The following is a 6,000-nucleotide window of genomic DNA, read 5'->3' on the forward strand; positions in this document are numbered from 1 at the left end:
CTGTCCCTATCTTCTTCAGCAAGGACTACCCTCTTCACTACCTGTCCTCTCTTCTTCAGTAGGACTACCCTCTTCACTACCTGTCCCCTCTTCTTCAGCCAGGACTACCCTCTTCACTACCTGTCCCTGTCTTCTTCAGCCAGGACTACCCTCTTCACTACCTGTCCCTCTCTTCTTCAGCCAGGTACCCTCTTCACTACCTGTCCCTCTCTTCTTCAGCCAGGACTACCCTCTTCACTACCTGTCCCTCTCTTCTTCAGCCAGGACTACCCTCTTCACTACCTGTCCCTCTCTTCTTCAATAAGGACTACCCACTTCACTACCTGTCCCACTCTTCTTCAGTAAGGACTACCCTCTTCACTACCTGTCCCTGTCTTCTTCAGCCAGGACTACCCTCTTCACTACCTGTCCCTATCTTCTTCAGTAAGGACTACCCTCTTCACTACCTGTCCCTCTCTTCTTCAGCCAGGACTACCCTCTTCACTACCTGTCCCTCTCTTCTTCATTAAGGACTACCCTCTTCACTACCTGTCCCTCTCTTCTTCATTAAGGACTACCCTCTTCACTACCTGTCCCTCTCTTCTTCAGCCAGGACTACCCTCTTCACTACCTGTCCCTCTCTTCTTCAGCCAGGACTACCCTCTTCACTACCTGTCCCTCTCTTCTTCAGCCAGGACTACCCTCTTCACTACCTGTCCTCTCTTCTTCAGCCAGGACTATCCTCTTCACTACCTGTCCCTCTCTTCTTCAGCCAGGACTACCCTCATCACTACCTGTCCCTCTCTTCTTCAGTAAGGACTACCTTCTTCACTACCTGTCCCTCTCTTCTTCAGCCAGGACTACCCTCTTCACTACCTGTCCCTATTTCTTCAGTAAGGACTATCCTCTTCAATACTTGTCCCCTCTCTTCTTCAGCCAGGACTACCCTCTTCACTACCTGTCCCTCTCTTCTTCAGTAAGGACTACCCTCTTCACTACCTGTCCTCTCTTCTTCAGCCAGGACTACCCTCTTTACTACCTGTCCCTCTCTTCAGCCAAGGACTACCCTCTTCACTACCTGTCCCTCTCTTCTTCAGTAAGGACTACCCTCTTCACTACCTGTCCCTCTCTTCTTCAGCCAGGACTACCCTCTTCACTACCTGTCCCTCTCTTCTTCAGCCAGGACTACCCTCTTCACTACCTGTCCCTCTCTTCTTCAGCCAGGACTACCCTCTTCACTACCTGTCCCTCTCTTCTTCAATAAGGACTTCCCACTTCACTACCTGTCCCACTCTTCTTCAGTAAGGACTACCCTCTTCACTACCTGTCCCTCTCTTCTTCAGCCAGGACTACCCTCTTCACTACCTGTCCCTATCTTCTTCAGCCAGGACTACCCTCTTCACTACCTGTCCCTCTCTTCTTCAGCCAGGACTATCCTGTTCACTACCTGTCCCTCTTTTCTTCAGCCAGAACTATCCTCTTCACTACCTGTCCCAATTCTTCAGTAAGGACTATCCTCTTCACTACCTGTCCCTCTCTTCTTCAGCCAGGACTACCCTCTTCACTACCTGTCCCTCTCTTCTTCAGCCAGGACTACCCTCTTCATTACCTGTCCCTGTCTTCTTCAGCCAGGACTACCCTTCACTACCTGTCCTCTTCTTCAGTAAGGACTACCCTCTTCACTACCCTCTGTCCCTCTCTTCTTCAGCCAGGACTACCCTCTTCACTACCTGTCCCTCTCTTCTTCAGCCAGGACTATCCTCTTCATTACCTGTCCCTCTCTTCTTCAGCCAGGACTATCCTCATCACTACCTGTCCCTCTCTTCTTCAGCCAGGACTACCCTCTTCACTACCTGTCCCTGTCTTCTTCAGCCAGGACTACCCTCTTCACTACCTGTCCCTCTCTTCTTCTTCCAGGACTATCCTCTTCAATACCTGTCCCTCTCTTCTTCAGCCAGGACTACCCTCTTAACTACCTGTCCCTCTCTTCTTCAGCCAGGACTACTCTCTTCACTACCTGTCCCTCTCTTCTTCAGCCAGGACTACCCTCTTCACTACCTGTCCCTCTCTTCTTCAGCCAGGACTACCCTTTTCAATACCTGTCCCTATTCTTCAGTAAGGAATATCCTCTTCAATACCTGTCCCTCTCTTCTTCATCCAGGACTACCCTCTTCACTAACTGTCCCTCTCTTCTTCAGCCAGGACTATCCTCTTCACTACCTGTCCCTCTCTTCTTCAGCCAGGACTACCCTCTTCACTACCTGTCCTCTTCTTCAGCCAGGACTACCCTCTTCACTACCTGTCCCTCTCTTCTTCAGCCAGGACTACCCTCTTCACTACCTGTCCCTCTCTTCTTCAGCCAGGACTACCCTCTTCACTACCTGTCCCTCTCTTCTTCAATAAGGACTACCCACTTCACTACCTGTCCCACTCTTCTTCAGTAAGGACTACCCTCTTCACTACCTGTCCCTCTCTTCTTCAGCCAGGACTACCCTCTTAACTACCTGTCCCTCTCTTCTTCAGCCAGGACTATCCTCTTCACTACCTGTCCCTCTTTTCTTCAGCCAGGACTATCCTCTTCACTACCTGTCCCTATTCTTCAGTAAGGACTATCCTCTTCACTACCTGTCCCTCTCTTCTTCAGCCAGGACTACTCTCTTCACTACCTGTCCCTCTCTTCTTCAATAAGGACTACCCACTTCACTACCTGTCCCACTCTTCTTCAGTAAGGACTACCCTCTTCACTACCTGTCCCTCTCTTCTTCAGCCAGGACTGACCTCTTCACTACCTGTCCCTGTCTTCTTCAGCCAGGACTACCCTCTTCGCTACCTGTCCCTATCTTCTTCAGTTAGGACTACCCTCTTCACTACCTGTCCCTCTCTTCTTCAGCCAGGACTACCCTCTTCACTACCTGTCCTCTCTTCTTCATTAAGGACTACCCTCTTCAATACCTGTCCCTCTCTTCTTCATTAAGGACTACCCTCTTCATTACCTGTCCCTCTCTTCTTCAGCCAGGACTACCCTCTTCACTACCTGTCCCTCTCTTCTTCAGCCAGGACTACCCTCTTCACTACCTGTCCCTCTCTTCTTCAGCCAGGACTATCCTCTTCATTACCTGTCCCTCTCTTCTTCAGCCAGGACTATCCTCTTCACTACCTGTCCCTCTCTTCTTCAGTAAGGACTACCCTCTTCACTACCTGTCCCTGTCTTCTTCAGCCAGGACTACTCCTCTTCACTACCTGTCCCTCTCTTCTTCTTCCAGGACTATCCTCTTCAATACCTGTCCCTCTCTTCTTCAGCCAGGACTACCCTCTTAACTACCTGTCCTCTCTTCTTCAGCCAGGACTACTCTCTTCACTACCTGTCCCTCTCTTCTTCAGCCAGGACTACCCTCTTCACTACCTGTCCCTCTCTTCTTCAGCCAGGACTACCCTGTTCACTACCTGTCCCTATTCTTCAGTAAGGAATATCCTCTTCAATACCTGTCCCTCTCTTCTTCAGCCAGGACTACCCTCTTCACTACCTGTCCCTATCTTCTTCAGTAAGGACTACCCTCTTCACTACCTGTCCCTCTCTTCTTCAGCCAGGACTACCCTCTTCACTACCTGTCCCTCTCTTCTTCAGCCAGGACTATCCTCTTCACTACCTGTCCCTCTCTTCTTCAGCCAGGACTACCCTCTTCACTACCTGTCCCTCTCTTCTTCAGCCAGGACTATCCTCTTCACTACCTGTCCCTCTCTTCTTCAGCCAGGACTATCCTCTTCACTACCTGTCCCTATTCTTCAGTAAGGACTATCCTCTTCACTACCTGTCCCTCTCTTCTTCAGCCAGGACTACCCTCTTCACTACCTGTCCCTCTCTTCTTCAGCCAGGACTACCCTCTTCACTACCTGTCCCTGTCTTCTTCAGCCAGGACTATCCTCTTCACTACCTGTCCCTATCTTCTTCAGTAAGGACTACCCTCTTCACTACCTGTCCCTCTCTTCTTCAGTCAGGACTACCTCTTCACTACCTGTCCCTGTCTTCTTCAGTAAGGACTATCCTCTTCATTACCTGTCCCTCTCTTCTTCAGCCAGGACTATCCTCTTCACTACCTGTCCCTCTCTTCTTCAGTAAGGACTACCTTCTTCACTACCTGTCCCTGTCTTCTTCAGTAAGGACTACCCTCTTCACTACCTGTCCCTCTCTTCTTCATCCAGGACTATCCTCTTCAATACCTGTCCCTCTCTTCTTCAGCCAGGACTACCCTCTTAACTACCTGTCCCTCTCTTCTTCAGCCAGGACTACTCTCTTCACTACCTGTCCCTCTCTTCTTCAGCCAGGACTACCCTCTTCACTACCTGTCCCTCTCTTCTTCAGCCAGGACTACCCTCTTCACTACCTGTCCCTATTCTTCAGTAAGGACTATCCTCTTCAATACCTGTCCCTCTCTTCTTCAGCCAGGACTACCCTCTTCACTACCTGTCCCTATCTTCAGTAAGGACTACCCTCTTCACTACCTGTCCCCTCTCTTCTTCAGCCAGGACTACCCTCTTCACTACCTGTCCCTCTCTTCTTCGCAGCCAGGACTATCCCTCTTCACTACCTGTCCCTCTCTTCTTCAGCCAGGACTACCCTCTTCACTACCTGTCCTCTTCTTCAGCCAGGACTACCCTCTTCACTACCTGTCCCTCTCTTCTTCAGTAAGGACTACCCTCTTCACTACCTGTCCCTCTCTTCTTCAGCCAGGACTACCCTCTTCACTACCTGTCCCTATCTTCTTCAGTAAGGACTACCCTCTTCACTACCTGTCCCTCTCTTCTTCAGTCAGGACTACCCTCTTCACTACCTGTCCCTCTCTTCTTCAGCAAGGACTACCCTCTTCACTACCTGTCCCTCTTCTTCATAGTAAGGACTACCCTCTTCACTACCTGTCCCTCTCTTCTTCAGCCAGGACTACCCTCTTCACTACCTGTCCCTCTCTTCTTCAGCCAGGACTACCCTCTTCACTACCTGTCCCTCTCTCTTCTTCAGCCAGGACTATCCCTCTTCACTACCTGTCCCTCTCTTCTTCAGCCAGGACTATCCTCTTCACTACCTGTCCCTCTCTTCTTCAGCCAGGACTACCCTCTTCACTACCTGTCCCTCTCTTCTTCAGTAAGGACTACCCTCTTCACTACCTGTCCCTCTCTTCTTCAGCCAGGACTACCCTCTTCACTACCTGTCCCTATCTTCTTCAGTAAGGACTACCCTCTTCACTACCTGTCCCTCTCTTCTTCAGCCAGGACTACCCTCTTCACTACCTGTCCCTCTCTTCTTCAGCCAGGACTACCCTCTTCACTACCTGTCCCTCTCTTCTTCAGCCAGGACTACCCTCTTCACTACCTGTCCCTCTCTTCTTCAGCCAGGACTACCCTCTTCACTACCTGTCCCACTCTTCTTCAGTAAGGACTACCCTCTTCACTACCTGTCCCTGTCTTCTTCAGCCAGGACTACCCTCTTCGCTACCTGTCCCTATCTTCTTCAGTAAGGACTACCCTCTTCACTACCTGTCCCTCTCTTCTTCAGCCAGGACTACCCTCTTCACTACCTGTCCCTCTTCTTCAGCCAGGACTACCCTCTTCACTACCTGTCCCTCTCTTCTTCAGCCAGGACTACCCTCTTCACTACCTGTCCCTCTCTTCTTCAGCCAGGACTACCCTCTTCACTACCTGTCCCTCTCTTCTTCAGTAAGGACTACCCTCTTCACTACCTGTCCCTCTCTTCTTCAGTCAGGACTACCCTCTTCACTACCTGTCCCTCTCTTCTTCAGCCAGGACTATCCTCTTCACTACCTGTCCCTCTATTCTTCAGCCAGGACTACCCTCTTCACTACCTGTCCCTCTCTTCTTCAGCCAGGACTACCCTCTTCACTACCTGTCCCTCTCTTCTTCAGCCAGGACTACCCTCTTCACTACCTGTCCCTTTCTTCTGCAGCCACTACGTCCTCTTTCACTACCTGTCCTCTCTTCTTCAGCCAGGACTATCCTCTTCACTCCTGT

The sequence above is a fragment of the Coregonus clupeaformis genome, chromosome 19 (assembly GCF_020615455.1).
Source record: "Coregonus clupeaformis isolate EN_2021a chromosome 19, ASM2061545v1, whole genome shotgun sequence".
Taxonomy (NCBI): domain Eukaryota; kingdom Metazoa; phylum Chordata; class Actinopteri; order Salmoniformes; family Salmonidae; genus Coregonus; species Coregonus clupeaformis.